The sequence below is a fragment of the Oenanthe melanoleuca genome, chromosome 4 (genome assembly GCF_029582105.1).
Source record: "Oenanthe melanoleuca isolate GR-GAL-2019-014 chromosome 4, OMel1.0, whole genome shotgun sequence".
NCBI classification, from domain to species: domain Eukaryota; kingdom Metazoa; phylum Chordata; class Aves; order Passeriformes; family Muscicapidae; genus Oenanthe; species Oenanthe melanoleuca.
The window spans coordinates 10,389,148-10,406,839 of NC_079337.1; the positions used below are offsets into that span (position 1 = coordinate 10,389,148).

At 38.7% G+C, this 17,692-nt stretch overlaps 1 protein-coding gene across 2 annotated transcripts in view; it reads right to left on the reverse strand.

Moving 5' to 3' along the window:
* INPP4B (inositol polyphosphate-4-phosphatase type II B) overlaps positions 1–17,692 on the reverse strand; it is a 285,764-nt gene that overhangs the window by 137,529 nt on the left and 130,543 nt on the right. The window lies entirely within an intron of this gene.

The window sequence follows — 17,692 nt, forward strand, 5'->3', positions numbered from 1 at the left end:
ATTTAAACCTGCTGTCTTTCAGAGTGAAGCCATTCCTCCTTGTCCTACCATTCCATGCCCTTGTAAAGAGTCCCTCTCCAGCTCTCTTGTAGGCACCCCTGGAAGGTGCTCCAAGAGCCACAGCTCCTGCCCAACCCCAACTCCCTCAGCTTGTCTCCATAGGAGAGGAGTCCCAGCCCTCTCACTGTCTCTGTGACCTCCTCTGGACCCACTCCAACAGGTCCATGCTGAGGGCCCAGAGCTGGGTGCAGAACAGCAGAGCAGAGGGGCAGAATCCTCTCCCTCCCTCCCCTGCTGCCCACAGTGCTCTGGATAATCCCAGGACACGTTTGGCTCTCTGGACTGAGTGCTCATGGCTGGGTCAAGCCCAGCCTCTCCTGCACCAGCATCTCCAAGTCCCTCTAGGCAGGGCTGTTCTCAATCCATTCTCTATCCAGCCTACATTTCTGCTTGGGATTGCCCTGATCCATGTGTACAAAAAAAGACATTCTTAGCACACACTGATAAAATAGATAAAAGTCACTGTCTGAAGACTAAATAATAACAAAATTATTTAAACAACAGATCCCCTTGCAACTCAGCATGATTCTTTCTCTTTCAGAAAAAGATTAATCTTCAACTTCACCAAATAATATCCTCTAAAAGACCGTATCTTTGAATGTAATTGAAAAATTGCAAGTTTCCTTTGGGCTGTATTCCTCTCAAATTCTTTTGGCCACTCCATGACTGCTACTATGCCTGCACTGCCCTGGGGACTATGACTGCTATTCTGGACCAGAGCAGAGATATTCAGTATGAAGCTGTCACAGTTTTTAACCACCTGGCCTGTGTACATTCAGTATTCAGTGGGACAGCTTCAAAGAACCCCAAATTCCTGTGTCCTGAGGTGCATAAATGAGTATGAGCATTGACCTGCTTGAAACAGCTACAGTATTGCTGTGCTAATTACATATATCCATATTAGCACAGGATCAGTATATTAGCCCACACACAACTTTCCTCATTCCTACTCCTTAGCCTATTCCTCCAAATTTCTTAAAATGAACAATAAGAACCATAAAAAACCCTCAAACCAATAAGAAAAATCTCCCACAAAACTAACCCAGCCCAAGAACCTCTTCCAAACCAAACCATCACATTTGTGAACTGAAAAACAACTACTTTTAAAATTAACTTTAAAAATATTCATAATTACATATATTCACATTGTCAGAATAAGAGGTGCCTGTATCAAAATCTTCATATACTTCAGCCTTAAATCGTTATATATTTAGCCTGAAGACAATCTCTTTGCCAAAGAAATCCCCCAGGAGAATAGGAATTTAGAAAAGACTTGCTGACAGAGCTGAAATTTCCTAAATGTACTCTCATTGCTGTATTAAACACCTAACTTCCTTTTCAGTGGTCCTCTATAACAAAGATTTAGAAGCAAAGGATCACAGCTTTTACAGACTTTCTTATGACAGTAAGAACAGGAGTGATGAAGACATATTCATATCTCAGTTTAAGGGCTTTACTGCTAAGTTTTTCACTAAAAAAAAAAAAAAAAAAAAAAAGGGAGATTGAAGCAAAATTTATTTAGCTTTTTGACCCCTTTTATTTATAAAAATTCCATTTTGCCACATAAAAGACAAAATTATGTTATAGCAACCATCTGTGTGTTCAAATACAAAGAAAGGTAAACAACTGAGACTAGGCTTACTCAGTTTCCCAATAGAAATTTGAAGGAAACTACATCAGTAATATTTTGGAATTCAGTCCAAACTATTTCAGTAGAAACTGTTCTGCTGAATTACCACCTCATTACAGTTATGGCATCTTTTCTTCTGAAAAACATTTATCTCAATGCCATGCTGCTGGTTGTCTATGAGCCTGCCAGACATGGGTTTCCAGGTTCCACATTCCAAAGACACTCCTGCTCCTACCTGATTTTCACTCCTCAGAGCATTTGTCTCATTGTACAGATACCTGCTGCAACTGCATTAAAACCTGGGTTCCTTCCCCTCTTTTTTTAAGGGCATTTAAACCATTATAACTGAATTTCTTCAACTCAGTTGAGCAGAATAATCACCAAGACAAGGACTGGACACAGGTACATCTCTTTTCCAGACTGCCCAAAAAATCCCTGAAAACATATCCCACTGTGTAAGGCAAGGAATTCTTTCCCCCATCCCCTGTCTGATTGTAGGGGAGAGCTCTCTATTTTCCCACTGAAGACAACTGTTAAGAGCAGGTCTGATCTGAAGGCCTGATTAATTAATTCTTGGAAAGGTACTTGGTCTTTCTCTTTAGAGTTTATGGAGCATATTGCTTTGTGTAGGTAGGTTGTGTGACATACTATTCTAACAGAAATACTCTGGTGGACACCATCTGGAGAAGTTGGGGTCACATTTTTCAGATGTACAGGGAGTCTGAAAAAGGTGCTGACAGATTTCTTCAAGCAGATTTAAAAGTGCCTGAGGAAGTACACGAGGCTAAAAAAAAAGTACCTCAAATAGCTTAAAAAATGGGGAATTGGATGTCTATCCATTGAGCAGCCCACTGACATGTTCATGTGTGTAAGTATCTCCACTCTGAACACCTTTATAAAATCAACCTATAAGCCTAACATACTCTTCAGCTACAGCAGAAGTTCTAACATGGAGAAAAAAATGAAAACCTTTACAACTCATGTTTCACTCTTAAAAATCACCTTAGACAATGCAGTACCATTCCAGACCTTTCAGTTTTTTTCCAGCCCAGTGTATAAGCTATGATTTCCCCAAAGGCTACAACAGCATGTAAGTAGTAACATCTACAGTCTAAGTAGGTTACTTGTATTCTCTATTAAGGAAATAAGTTTGTCCTACAGGATAAACTGCCTTTTTTTCTTTGTGGTAGATCTATGCTAAAAGATAAAAAGTAACAAATGGCAACATCCAACAGAACCTATCACAAATTACAGAACTCTAATTCTAAAGGTGAATGAAAATTACGTAAGAATCAACTATCTTTGCAGCAGTCAAGTGAATGAATGATATTCAGTGAAATTTATGCCAAAAAGTTCTTTTGTTCAAGGGTATGATGTGTTGTGCTTTAAGAGACAAACATGGTAGGACCATGGAACAGAGGATGTCACAAATAAAGCCATTGAAAAGAAACTTATTTTTAAGGCACTTCTCAGAAATCTGTAAGTTTGTCAGCAGAGGGAACAAGGCTGTCTGAAATCCTTTGGTGAAGTTTTTTGCAACAGTCAAACACCAGAAGTTGCTGGGGTGGCCTTGGCAAACAGGTTTGATAATTGAACTGACTCTCCAAGTTTCTGGAACTGAGAGATGGGAACTCCAACAGCAAGCACCACAATCAACATCAAAAGCTCATAGCAATTTTAACAATTTCCATGAAAATCAGTGAGACATCCACTCTTCCTTTTTCTCTTCGCTTTTTTTCAACAAATTTCCTTTCAGTTCCAAATAAGGACAGACTGATTAAAAATTCCATTATTTCTGAAAATCCTGAATTCAAATATAAGTTCTGGAGAGATGTAATTAGGAAAATTTTCATGTACATTTACTGCAAAGAAAATTTTCATTAGGAAGAAACTTTCAGAGTTAAATTACATCCAATGTTCAATTCAAACATTGTCAAAATACTAACAGCTCCTGGGAAGGAAATGCAGCTTGTACACACACACTGCAAACATTATTTTCAGCCACAAAAGCTTCTGCAATTAATCATATCTGTAAGACTGCCAGGAGAATTCAGTTAAGCACAGTGTCATCACTCATTCCTGCAGCATTTTACTTCAACACATCCTTGCCCATGGTGGGGGTTTAGTCCTGAAATGGAGCTCTGCATCCTTGTGCTCCAGCCCTGCTCTTGACTCAAACCTGCCTGTCTAAAGCCTCCCAGCACCTGCAGTAAGGTGTGACTGCAGCTCTTATGTTCCAGCCTTGTAGTGTTGCTGGGTCTTGGTCACAGCATTGTTAACTCCTGTGATTAGAGCACTTAATTTAATTTTAAGTCTCTCTCTCTTTCCATGTAGAAATTATTTCCCACAGGACAAGAGGCTCTATTTCCCTGGCACAATACTGCTTTTATTTCAAAAACAAGGGTTAGACATGCAGATTTTTTCAGATTAACAGGGCAGTCACTATCCTTATACGCACAACTATTTTTTCAGGAAATAAATTTCTGTGAATTATGATTAAGTATCAAAATGTTGTGAGCAGTAACACTTTCACAAAACTCTCAGAAGAGAGAAATGGGAACACTCAGTACAGGTTGCAAACTACTCTGTGTTTCAAGTGACACCACCAGAGAAATACTGCAGTCCACATCATTTCTACTTCCAGACACAGACATTAGAGAAAAGGATTGATTTACACAACTCATACACTTGCAACTCTGCATCTGAACCTAACCAAATTTAACAATACAAGCCCTATTTCAGCTTCCTTCCCTAAAAATTGAAAGGTTAAGGAGAAACAGTGAACTTGATCAGCAGTAACAAGAACTTTATAGATTTAGAAAGAGAAAAAACACAAACCAAAACAAAAAAGCAAATAAAGATACCTGACACTGTAGCCTACATTCCAGCTTTTTCCTTTAAACATCCTGAAGAAAACATACCTCAAAAAGTAGCACCTTTTCTAAGACTGCATGACTCTAAATACAGGTAAAATTCCTCCTGCATAAATAGGAACTGCTCTATTAATTTGTAGCAGAGCTTCAATGCTATTCACGATTTCAGTGTAGATTGTTTTCATCTTCCCTAGGACTTTGTTAATATTGACTCTAGAAACAGCACACAGGAAAAAAGAGCACTAAACAGCACACACTGCTCTGGGGTGCAAACTCCAATCTTTCCACTTAGCCTAGAAAATAACCCACCTATATGTGATCTCCTTACTGATCTGAAAACCAGGAGAAGGAGTGAGAGATTAAAAAGAAACAACTAAAGCTGCCTTCCAAAAAGTGAAACCTTCATGTAAATACATGCACCTTTCAGGATTTCAGCCTGTCTCCTGCAGTGCTGTGGTTGCTGAGACACTGACCTATATTCCAGGCTGTGAGCAGAACCCTGCCTGCAGACTCCCTGCCAGCTCAAGCTCCAGGAATTATGCCATGTGGAAATTTTGACTCATCCAGCCAGCTAGACCCAGCAAGTTTAAAGTACCATCAGACCAAGGATAGTACTAGAAACAGTCCCTTTTCCCCCTATAACCATCCCCCAATCAAACCAAACAAACCTAATTCAAGAGAAATCAAACACACCAGGTGAACACTCTTGGAATTTTATTCCAAACATTTTAAATCTGCTTTGTATAATATCACCTTTCAAAATAGTCTAAATTTCATGGAAGACAAGAAAATGAAAGCATTTTAGAAATATGAGCCAAAGCAAATGCCCCATTAACCACTGTGTTCTCCAGGAAGGTGAGGTGTCATTAGAGGTGAATGGCCTTACAGTAACAGCAGAGGCTAATTTAGGAGAAAGTGATTATCTGCTTAAAATAACTGCTAATAATAATGCAGTATTATTACATTAGTTTAATGGTAATGACAATGTTTCCTTCTTTGGAAAAGCCAACTTAAATATTTCATTGAAAAATTAAATTACTTTAATAAAGTATTGAAGGCTTTATCTTATACTTTGCAGGGCTAATCCTGAACAAGACATGAATACATCATATATATGAGAAACCACAAATAAAATGAAATAAAGTACCTAAAATTACTATTTTGGTGTAGGCACACACACTAGACAATTTCTGAACATGTTTTTAAGATATTAAGAAACACACTTGCAAAACTCATCATATTGCACTTTCTAGTAATATCAGCATACATTGGATACTTTTTCCAAGGATAATGAAACATGCACTTTACTTGCAGTTGTTTTAGTTACTAATGCTCTAAGTTCCATGTTTATAGAGTTGGAAACAATTTTTTTTCCCTAACCTCAACATCACAAAGAGTTGATTATAGCCAATGTTACAATATTGGCAACTGTGGAAACAAATGACAATAACAGTGTTACTTAAACTCCTGTGCTTTAGGCCCAGAAAACAAAAGTGAGCAGGTTTACACTACAATAACATGAACTACAGGTATACAATGTAATTACATGAACTTTGGATTAGCAAAGCAACTGTATGAGAACCTGCAGTCTCCTTCATTTAACCTGAGCCTTGTACTTACCTCACACAATACTTGAGTCTTTGCAATATTAATATTTTAGCTAATTCTGTATTTTTCACTACCATCTCAAAGGCAAAGATGTGTCATCTTAAGGCTCCACAGTATTCAGGGTTATCTCTCCAGTAACTCCTTCCCATGCCCTACATATATCATTACCCTTTCCAGTAGCAAATATCAAAGGAATGAGGACTTGAAGCTTGTTTCAGAGATCCAGCTCTATTTGCAGGCAAACAAATCCAGCTCTAATTAAATGCAAACCTGAGACAGAATGGTGTGGGCTATTTAGCTTAAAGTTTTACCATATCTTGTAATTCAACCTCTTTCTCTCTGAATATGAACTTCCCCAGGACTTCCCTCCCATCACATCACTATTAATTATTTTATTTTGCCAGCTGCTTCCCATCCTCCCCTCATCCCGAGCCAAAATCAAATTTCAGCAGACAAGGAACAGAACAGTCAAAAAAGCAATTTAGCATGGTGAGAGCACACATCTAAGAGAGCAATGATGGATCTACTTTGCTAGGCACTATTAGGTTGGTCCTCTAAATCCCATCTAGGCCCTTAAGATTTTTCTTAGCATCTGCCTTGCACTCTGCATTTTGTGTTGGGATGCTGGCCAGACACTCACCACATTTCTCCTCCCAGGTTTCTAGGTCTGGATATCAGTAGAGAAGGACTACAGGATATTACAGCAAAGCATATCTTTTCCCCAGTCCAGAGGTTGTCTTAGAAGCCAATTTTCAACATAAATTTTGTTTAACTGCAGTTCAAATCCTTGTGCTGTCATCACTTAGTGGGGAAAAGTGTAAAGGAAAACATCTGCACACTGCCAAACCACACATGCTTAGTTTTATCATCTCTTATTTACAAGTCATAACAAATATTAAAATCACCTACAAAAACATGTTTGCTTTTCTTTGTAGAATAAAGAAAATAGACTATAGACTGTAGAATAAAACTTAGCTTTTTATCTGTAATAAAGCTATGCAATTTGTGAAAAATTTAATATTTTTTCCCAGTTTCTAGACCCATACTAAACAAATTGCCATCATCATGGGAAAAAACCTTACTGTATCTGGTTTCAGACAGAGCAACCTCAGTTATGGAAAGTACCAGGATACAAAAAAACTAGAATTAAACAGACAGGGCGTACAGTGCTGAATTCCCCAAGTCAGAACCAACCACTTCCACTTTAATTGATTGTGAAGTATCATGCTGTGCAGGTTAACTTACAGCATCTCAATAAACTGTTATGGATGACAGCCACTCACTAAAGAAGCAAAGAATTTATTGCCCATTCCTTTTTTAATAATTCAAAGACATCAATAATTATGACCTAATCAAAAGAAATGTCTGAGCTATGCAGTCTCATAAGATTCACTGTGATTATATCACAGGTACAAATATAGTAAATACAAATTTCCTGACAATTTCTCTTAAAGAGGAGAGTGACAACCCAGAATATTTATGTTACTTAAGCTAGAGTTCAGATCCTAAGAGGAAAGAATTACTCTGCCTAAATAACCTGAATTTGCAGGTTTTTTTCCTGTGTAAAGGACTTATAGTCTCTAGTAGTTTAAAGGATACATCCAATTTGTCTTAACTAAAAGTGAAAAAAAAGTTCAGGTAACTCTAGGAGCAGCTTCATCTAAGAGTTTCAGAAACATTAAATAAACAGCATGGTCCCTCCTGAGCATACAAAACAGGCTGCACACCTAGCAGGGAAACCAAACTGCAAATCTGGAACAAAATGAACTGGCAGGAAAAGGAGGGAAACAAACCAAAACCAAGGCAAATAATTATTTGCTTTTTCAAACTAAGTAACACTCTTTCACTTCTTGTTATTGTCTCTTCAACTCCCTCGATAGATATCTCATGGATTTTGAGGAACCTTTTAGATGTTCAGAATGCCAGTATCTTAATTCATCTGGAGTTTAATGCAACTGGAGTCAACAGGCTTTTTGTCTTTATATTGAATGTACTGCTGATTATGAGGTCTCACCTGTCTGAAAACAGACATGAGAACTTTTGGCCCTGTGGTCCCTCCTACAGGAGCCTTTTCCAGGGGTCACTGAGTTACTGCCTGAGGAACATGAAGAAAGGAGCAGAGAAAAGGAATACACCCCTGCCCTACTATCAAATACTCTGTGCAGGGCTAATTCTAAGTCCAGACAGATTTATTCACCAGGAAAGGATTGCTAGCTGATAATGTCAAGGTTGTCTTAATGGGCAATGAAACTTTGGACATGACTGTCACAGTGTATTGTGTGTACACAGAAAAAAGTCTCTCAAGAAGTCTCTCAGTGAAATTGGGTATATGTCCCTTATACTTTAATTTATACTGCAAGGACAGTCTTCTGTCACACCCAAGTCTGAAAGCAATTTGGACCCAGTTAATTATTCAGAAACTTCCTTGTCTCACAGGGGTGATGTTATTTCAGAACAGGGTAGCAATAATTGGGCAGTAACTGTCCAGAGCTTCCACATTCAGAGATAATTTCTTTAGCAAGAGCCTTACAATTACTTCTTTTTGAAAAGCTGCCAAGTTATTCCCCAGGAACAGAGGCAGTGAGAATCTACAGCTATAACAAATCAAGGACCTCAGTGTTTGATTTCACTGAGGCAGCTGTGTGTCAAAATTCAAGCCTTCCAAGCATCCCAAAAACACACTAACTGCTGCCTTCTACAGGAAAAAAAAATGACATTTGTCCCTTATGATACAAAATTTCTGTTCAAAGCAAACAACCCTGTCTGAAGGGTTCTCAACAGAGAAATTATTTTTCCCCAACACAAACTTATGGATCTGCATTTTAAGACAAAACATACCTACATACAACTGGTCACAGTGCAGATGCTGTTGCAATGAAAGGAATTAGCTTGTAACTCTCAATGCACTTCTAATACACCCAGTAAAACTGCTGAAGAGTAAAGGAGGGAAAACAAAACTAAAGATCTGTGATACAATGCTGCCTCAGCTGCTACTGCTGCCAGATTTTGGTGGAAATAGTAGAGACAAACTTCTAAGACAGTTATAAATGCAGAATTTTGTGCTAATAGACCCAGACTTGTACTCCATAGAGAAGCAGTGATTTTCTTTCACTAAAAATACAGTGACAAAAGCCCAGTCTTACCTTAGAACCAAACACCTGAGCGATGTAGACAACCACTTGTAACAGTGAGATACATGAAGCAAGAAGAGTTCAGCTTCCACCAGAAGGGGTTGTCAAGTCAGGTATCAATTCAGACTAATGTATCATACACACTCTCAAAACCTTCCTTTTTGTCACAAGAACGATGCAGAAGTTCTACTCCTTTTCTATTCCTGACATGTATGACATGCCTGCTTATCAACTTAGAGACAAAATATATTTCTCTATTCCTTCTCCAGTGAGAGCCCTCTGAATTACACTTGAAGGGGGCTCAGGTGTTTTACAGACAAAGCTGATAGAACAGTCTTTGCTAATTGACATCTTTGTTTTCTGCTCTGGGTTACCTTGATAGCTCTATGAGCCATTACATTGGTTATGCCTTAAATGCTGTGCCTTACTGAAATATGCTGAAGCCTGCAGGGAAAGCTAGGGTAGAAAAACCCAGTAAAACACCAAGTCATACTGTTCCCTACTCTGAACTGAAGCAGGAAAAAAAAAGAGGAAAAAAAAAAAAGAAAATTGAAATCTTATTGAAGTGGTTTAGATAGTTGTGATTTCAACCTTTTTCATTTGACACTAGTGAGACTGTGGATATGGCAAAGGATTTAAGGATGATAAATTTGCAAGGATAAACATCAACAGCTATATGGTAAGTCTTCAACTATTGTTGCTTTAAAAATACAATGATTGTAATGAGAAGAACTTGGGTGGGAGGAGGGGGACAGAGGGGAGGTGGAACAAAATGCACTAAATTCTCATCCAAAGGGTGGGAAAAAAAGCCATAGACCAAGAAGACTAAATAGAAACATAACTAATGTCACTGTGCCAGTGAGTCCTTGTTTATAATCCATTATCTCACCAAAAAGTAACAAATTCAAGGCAAGGGAAGTCAGTTTACTCCTCAGTGAAAGGACATCTCAGAATGCCAGAATGCTACAAAGCAGCTGATGCTCTGTTCAATGCAGTAACTGCTCTGTACACTGAAACCTTGGGTCCACAATTGTTGCTGTTAATAATGTTCACTCACATTTATGCTGCTGAGATTTTGAGAGGACCACATTCACTAAATTTTGACTACAGACTGCATTTGTCCTTTGTTCTCCTGGCTTTCTGGCCATCACTATGCAAACTGCAAACAGATCCTTAAAGAATGTATGCTAAAAGGCAAATATTTTTGCCCTTCCTTTGTGATAACAGATGCCATGGTGAACAGGACAAAAAGAACAGATCAAAACAAAATCCTCGTTTCTGGCATAAAGAAAGCCAGCATGGAGAATTTCAGCCACATGGGAATTTGTTTCTGTAAAATACTGCATAATGATTATATAAAGAGTCTTTGATTACTGTAAAATTCAATGATACATGCATTTCTAACAACGCTGGAAATACTAAATGATTACAGAAGCCTTTCAAGTTTATTCATCAAATATTTAAAATACAGCATAATACAAAACATTTAACTAGTTTACTCAGGGCAATTTTCTATGCTCTTCTAGCAAAAATTTGCTCAAGAAGATAAAGTCTCACATTACATCTAATGCACTTGTTTCTAATGTAATTTTTAATAGAATTATTCACTCAGCTTTAGTTTTTAAGTACAAAGTTTCAAACACAAACATTTACTGGTACAAGCATGGCCATAACTGTAAAAGACACTTTGGTGAGGCACATGGTAGAGAAAGAAAAATCTGTTCTAGCAATTGAATTTGCTCTTTTCAATTTCACAGAACACACACCTCAAAACCTCCAAAGAAAGAAAATCTGTTTCTAACCTTTGAGTGCCTGCTTTCACACCACAAAAGCAAGAGCAGACTTACCACTGCTCCATACACCTTTCTTTTCATATTTTCAATCCTTATTGGATACTTGGCTCTGTTTTACATCAGTCTCTACAAAGGGTGTAATATCTACCAATGTCTTCAAACCCTTCAGAAGGAATAAGCAAGGAAGGAGAGGTGGTGGGGTAGCACTGTGTATTAGGGAGGTTCTGATTGTCTAGAGCTTATTGATGGTGACTATAGGGTTAGGTGCTTACAAGAAAGGACTGAGGGAAGGGCAACAAGACAGAGAGACCACTGAACCAGGATTAAGAGATGGACAAAGTGCTGGGAGAAGTCACACATGAGTATTCCTCGTTCTCATGGTGGGACTTCAACTTCCCAGATACCTGCAGGAAATTCAACCCAGCAGAGAGGAAAGGGTGCAGGAGATTCCTGGAATGTGGAAAGAGGCATTCCTGACACAGCTGGTGAATGAGCCAACCAGGGAGGGCACCTCACTGGACCTGTTTTTTGTGAACAGAGGAGCACTGGTGGTGATGCATTGGTTGGGGGCTGCCTTGGGCACAGTGATCACAAAATGATGAGTTTTCAGGTCTCAGAAAAGGGAAGAGAGTCAGCAGAACAGCCAGCTTGGACTTTCAGAGGGCAAGGTTTAGCCTGTTTGGGAATGTGGTTACCAGAGTCCCTTGGGTGGCAGTCTTGAGGAGCAAAGGGGTCCAGGAAGGATGGACATTGATCACAAAATCTTAAACACACAGGAGCAGCCAGCCCCCTATGCCAAGAGACCTGCTGGTGGGGAACAAGACTGGATGAGCAAAGAGCTTTGGCTGGAACTCCGGGAGAAAAAGAGAGCTTATGTCTCTTGGAAGACAGGGAAAGCATGCAGGAGGACTGCAAGGATTCCACTGGCTCATGCAGGGAGAAAATTAGAGAGACCAAAGGCCATTTGGAACTTCATTTGGCTTCTGCCATAAAAGACAGCAACAAATGTTTCTATAAATACATTAACTAAAAAAAGGAGGGCTAAGGAGAACCTGATATTTAAGGGATGCAGAGGCACACAGAGACAAAGGACAAGGAACAGTTTGAGGTACTTAGTGCCTTCTTTGCCCCAGATTTTAATGGCAAGACCAGCTGATATCTGGGTACCCACACATCTGAGCTGGAAGAACTGATCATTCACATCACAATAAACATAAAATTTGCAATAAGAACAAAGAAATCTTATCCTTGAAATGACCCAGACATTTCCACGTTGCTGCTTTTAGCTCAATGAAATCCTTCATCCCTGCAGGCTCCCCATGAGAGCTGCAGTACCAGCCATCCCTCCTGAGAAGCAGCTCCTCCAGTGCCTTGTCCAGGGGGTGTCAGCATCACAGGCACTGGGAGGGAAAGCAGATCAACCCTCAAAGGACAGAAGCAAATTCTACAACTTGAGGTCATGTTTTCACAGCCAGCTTGTTCCACACTGACCACAGAAACCCTGTGCCATGCTCTGTTTGCTCTATTTGCTGCAGCACACATTTCAGAGGAAAACATCCCAGCCTTCCATACCAGGCATGTGCCCCTTGAACATTAAAAGTCATCTTCAGAAACGACAGGGCAGTGCAAAAGCCACCTTGGATTTGATAGTCTGATATGTTCTGTGCTAATCTAGTGAGGGGCAGAGCAATGAAGGACATACAAGAATGATATATTTGCAAGATTTTAAGGCAGTGCTACAGAGACTGCAACAATCATGCCTATGTTACTGAAATTCTTTGCTGATTAAAATTAACTCTACAGGAAAATGTTATAAGTTACTAATTTGCTCCTTTCTTTCTGAGAAATTATCAAGGCAACCTTTTAGAGAATACCAGTGGTCTCATTGCTAGGTACTTTTACAAATCTTTTCCCAAATGTCAGCTCTCAGAACAAACCTTTGCCTGATGTGAGGCAGCAGTAGCATTTGATTGGCAGAGCTGGTAGAAAAGGAAAATGGAAAATTAACAAACACTAGGTTAAAATTTTCCCTGAATACATAGCAATAGGGAGGAGTTTGACTCAATAATAAAAGAAGAAAAAAAAAGTTAAAAAAGGGTAGGAGAAAAAGTAGTAGATAGTTTCAAAGGGAGAAAGATTTTTGCAAAGCCAAAACTTCCCACTGCATTTTCAATGGTGAGGCACAAATGAACTTGAAGTCTATACCTGTAATTTTACCAGTCTTGACACTTATCCTCAATTCTCTTTCAGATAGACTAAGATAGATGAAACCTTTTTGTACCCTCAGCCACTTCAAAGAAAGGATTTATATCAATATAAACCCAAAGGAAAGTTAGTAGTTTGAATTTCCCTTTTTGTGTCCAAGACTTAAAAAATACAGAGAAAGACTGACAATAATACTTTAGGTGGATTTGACACACAAATGGCTCAAAGAATCAAAAAACATTCTCCTTCTCCTCCTAATAATGATGTTTAGTAAGAACATCCAGTCTGATGCAAAAGGAAAACGAAATATATCATCAAGTATATATTTATGAAAAAAAATAGATGATTTTGAAGAAGAACATGAACTTCTAAAGCTTTAGTGCAAGTATTTCTGTGAGTAGGACTGAAGTAGTCTAAAGTACTGCTCTGTTAAGGAGAATGAGATAATAAGAGTTTCTAATTTAAGGCAATATTTCTCTGCAAATCCTGCAGAGGCAGCAGTGAACTGAACTGAGAAAGGCAAGACTTAAGTGGCTTTTTCTTTAAACAAAGTATAGCACTTTGCTTCAGTTTTTGAAGAGAAACAGCTTTGGTATTTTTAGTGTCCACAGGGGTAGGGACTGAGTGCACTCTGGTGCAGGCAGAGAGCAGGAGAGGAACAAGGTTTCACATTTATCTCTGCTAATGCATTTCACACTGCTCTGCAGCACTCCTAATGTTCCAGCCCTGTGTCTGCCCAGCAGAGATGGCAAAGCAGCCAGGACCAAACTGCAGGATGGTGGTGCTGTGACAGGGATCAATGCCCACGAGGGAACATGGGATGCTGTCACTTCAGATTTGGCTTCACAGCTAAACTCAAAATGCTCTCTCTGTCATGATGGACAGGCTTCATTTTCCACTCACCCCAGCAGGATTCAGTTCTAACAGGGACACTTGAAAAACCAAGAAAGACACAAGGCAAAACCTTCTGCAGAATTTCATTCCTAGTGAACAGGTTAAATAGAAGATTCAAACCCCAAGAGTTAAAAAAAAAAAAAGTAATTTAAAGCCTAAGTAACCTAAAATTGCCACTTTACAACACATGTTCCCATATCCAAAAGAGAACTTCTAGCCCTACTACTTCTAAAATTATCAATTTAATCTAATTGTATTCTCAATGATTAAGACGAAATTTGGGAGTAAAAAAATAGTAAGACCAGACAGTCAAACATGTAATATTTTAACAGCCTTTTATATATCCAGTTTCTCCTTGCTCACAGGAGGTAACATTGGAGTGGCTGTGTATTCCAGTATTGCACATGAATTCCAGTAGTGATACCCATCCAAAGGAGATTATCTTAGAAGGTGTGATGCAAAGATAAGATACAGAAAGCTCCCAGCAGGTAGAGAAAATTTCTGGTGCCTCTGGTCCCAGCACTTGTCCATGTGTGGATGAATAAGAGGCAGCACAACTCACTGGATGTGAGGTTCCTAACACAAAAATATTCCAAACACAGAGCTGCTGCCTCCCAGATTAGGCACTAGACTCCTCACACTGTAACACAAAACCATCAGCTTTGTATATTCTGTGTCTCTGCCATGTGGCAGTGGTGCCTGACTCGTGCTATGCAGTATTTCCCAGAGAATCAACTCACTTTCAGCTCTAAAACTTACTAGACCAAACTGGGCTAACCTGCATGCATATAAGAAAGGTAAGAACATCATGCTTGTGCAAAAGTGGGACAGAGGTATTTTTTGAACAGTTAAAAAGCCTATAATTCTGATCTTATTAGACAATGACAAAGAATAGGTACAGCCCCTGCATTACAACAAAACCCAAGTTTCTAAAACCCTAAATACAGCATAGCTCAAGCCAGCAAAACATAAATCTGCTCACGGCAATATGAGAAGAAAAATCTTTGTGATGTAGAAACAGATGTCACTATACATTTTTCATAATATGGCATTACCCACTGATCTGTATGTGTGGCTTCACACATATTTCATAAGCATTCCAACTACTTTATTCTAAGTATATCAAAGTTAACTGGGAATAACAGTCTTTCTTAAAAGTTTCTATTTACATGAAAACTTACAGCAACTAATCACTTAGACTAGTCAAAACAAAAACCTCCTTTTCATTAAATTAAACAGCCTCAATTACAGAAAGTCTGACACAGCCAAGATATAATTATGATCAACATCAGACAGAGATGCTTAAAAAGTGAGAAGTGCAGTCAGAACATTCAGTGTGTCAAGCACAGTGAATGTGATCCCAGCTGCACAGTATTTCAATATAATTAAACCACACATCTTACATAATGTAAGTCAAATGACAGGCAAGAGTGCAGTAGCTATCAGCTTTCTGGTACAGGAACACTAGCATGGAAAGGTTATTTTCAAGATTTTTTTTTTTTTTAAAGAGAAGGCCAAAAATAAATTCTGGTTGTTTCTCAGTGAGGAGCATCCTCTTTCACTTGAATATTATGACCTGTGTGCACAACCCAAGAAGTATTTAGTTAGTCTTGTATTAAAGTAAAAATCCAGCAGATTTGAAAATGAGAGCTAATTCTCTTGTACAGACAGTCAGGTTTCACAAAAGCCAAGAAAACACTTTACCCTGTGATGCATTCACTGCTCCTTCCCTGCCTTCTCTGCAGTCTTCTATTTGTGGCAGTAAAATCCTGCTGAGTTTAATTAATGCAAGAACTCACTTCTTAGAGTTTCAACAAGAGCAATAAGAAAAGTTTAAGTATATATTTGTGACAAGGGATATTAGCTACTTTGAGCTTTTTAACTGAGGCAAGCAGTAGCAGAGTTCTGATGCTGTGGGAATTATTATTGTAGCACAATTTCTGCAAAGTATCTCCCAGTCAAACCCAAGGTTTATTTCTGCCATAAATGCCCAATTATTTGAGCTGGTGTCTGCTCTGGAGCACAGCCTAGAAGAGCTGGGCATACCTGGCAGGCCTGGATTCCCCTCCATCCCTGGATCACCTGTCTGTTTGGAGGAATGGTGGGACTATATTTGGCAGCCAAAATATGTGTGGCAGAATTTTTTGAGGAGCAAGAAAGCCAGTAGACTGGAGAATCACAACTGTGACACCACAGCACACAGAGCAGTTTTACTGCCAAAAGGACACATCCAATTTCTTGGGCTGTGAAGCAAGCATGGATGTCTGTGCTGTTGCAGCAATGCTGGTAATGATATCAAATTATAGCTCATTTCAACCTGACTTTTATGAACCTACATAAACAGACTTGGAAAAAAAGTCAACCAAATTAATGGAAAGTGTGATGGCTTCCACCTAATTAGAGAAAAGAAAGTCAAGTTTTATCATTGCTGAGATTTTAGGATGTAAACAGAAGTCCAAATATTGCCACAAATGAAGCTGTAAACAGGGTAGCCTGGCATATGCTGCAGCCCACCTTGATTTAAGTCTTACATCTTATTTAATTTTTTCTTACCTACATCCAGTTTTAGAATGGCTGAGGAGTTAGAAAATGTTAAATGTATGTAACCCAGAGATGGGATTAATATTTTCCCCTACAAAAAGATGCTACAGTACAGATCTAGCATGTTTCACATAGGAACAATATAAATGCTATGACAAAAGAGAAAAGTATTCTCTCATGATTTACAAGCTACATCAATGGCACTCCCTGGGAGAGACTCTAGTCCTGTACTTCACTTGTAAGGAACAGTTACAGAAAGTTCTTACAGGTTTGCAAAAAGCTTATCAAATTATATTAATTCTCTAGGGTAGATCTTGTCCTGCATAAGTGGCAGTAGAGAAGCCTGGAGCTAGAAAAGCAGTAGTACAGGGAACAGTACTGTGAATCCAGTTCACTTTTATCACCTGCAGATAGGATATTATTTTTTAGCATCTGTCAGTCAGAATGAAACTGGAAGTGGAGGACAAAGTCCAACACCATTCACTCAATGCCTGTTACCTGTCCACAGGTGACAACTATTGAATAAACAGCAGATCCCATTTTAAGCCCCTGTAGCCTAATCCATTACCACATTTAAAATCATATACATTTTAAAATACACATAGGTGTTCATTCCTCAGTTATTCTTAAAGAGAGAAGAAATCCAGATTCCATGTTTAAAATATTCCACACATTCCCATAGAAGAGCACAATGAGGGGACAGAACCAACCTGTTGGCTCACAAAGGTCAAAAATTTAAACAAATAGATCAATAATTTTCTGCCTGAAAAATTATGAGTCCTCAAAACACAGAACTTTACTTTTCTAAGCAGATCAAAGACAGTCCCAAGCTTTAAATTGTGCCTTTAATTTCCTTCTTATGGATATGAACACATATACAGTCAGAACATAAGCCTGCACTTGCTTTAATCATGCTGGGTGCCAACTACATAAAGAGCAATTCAGTTAATTAAATAC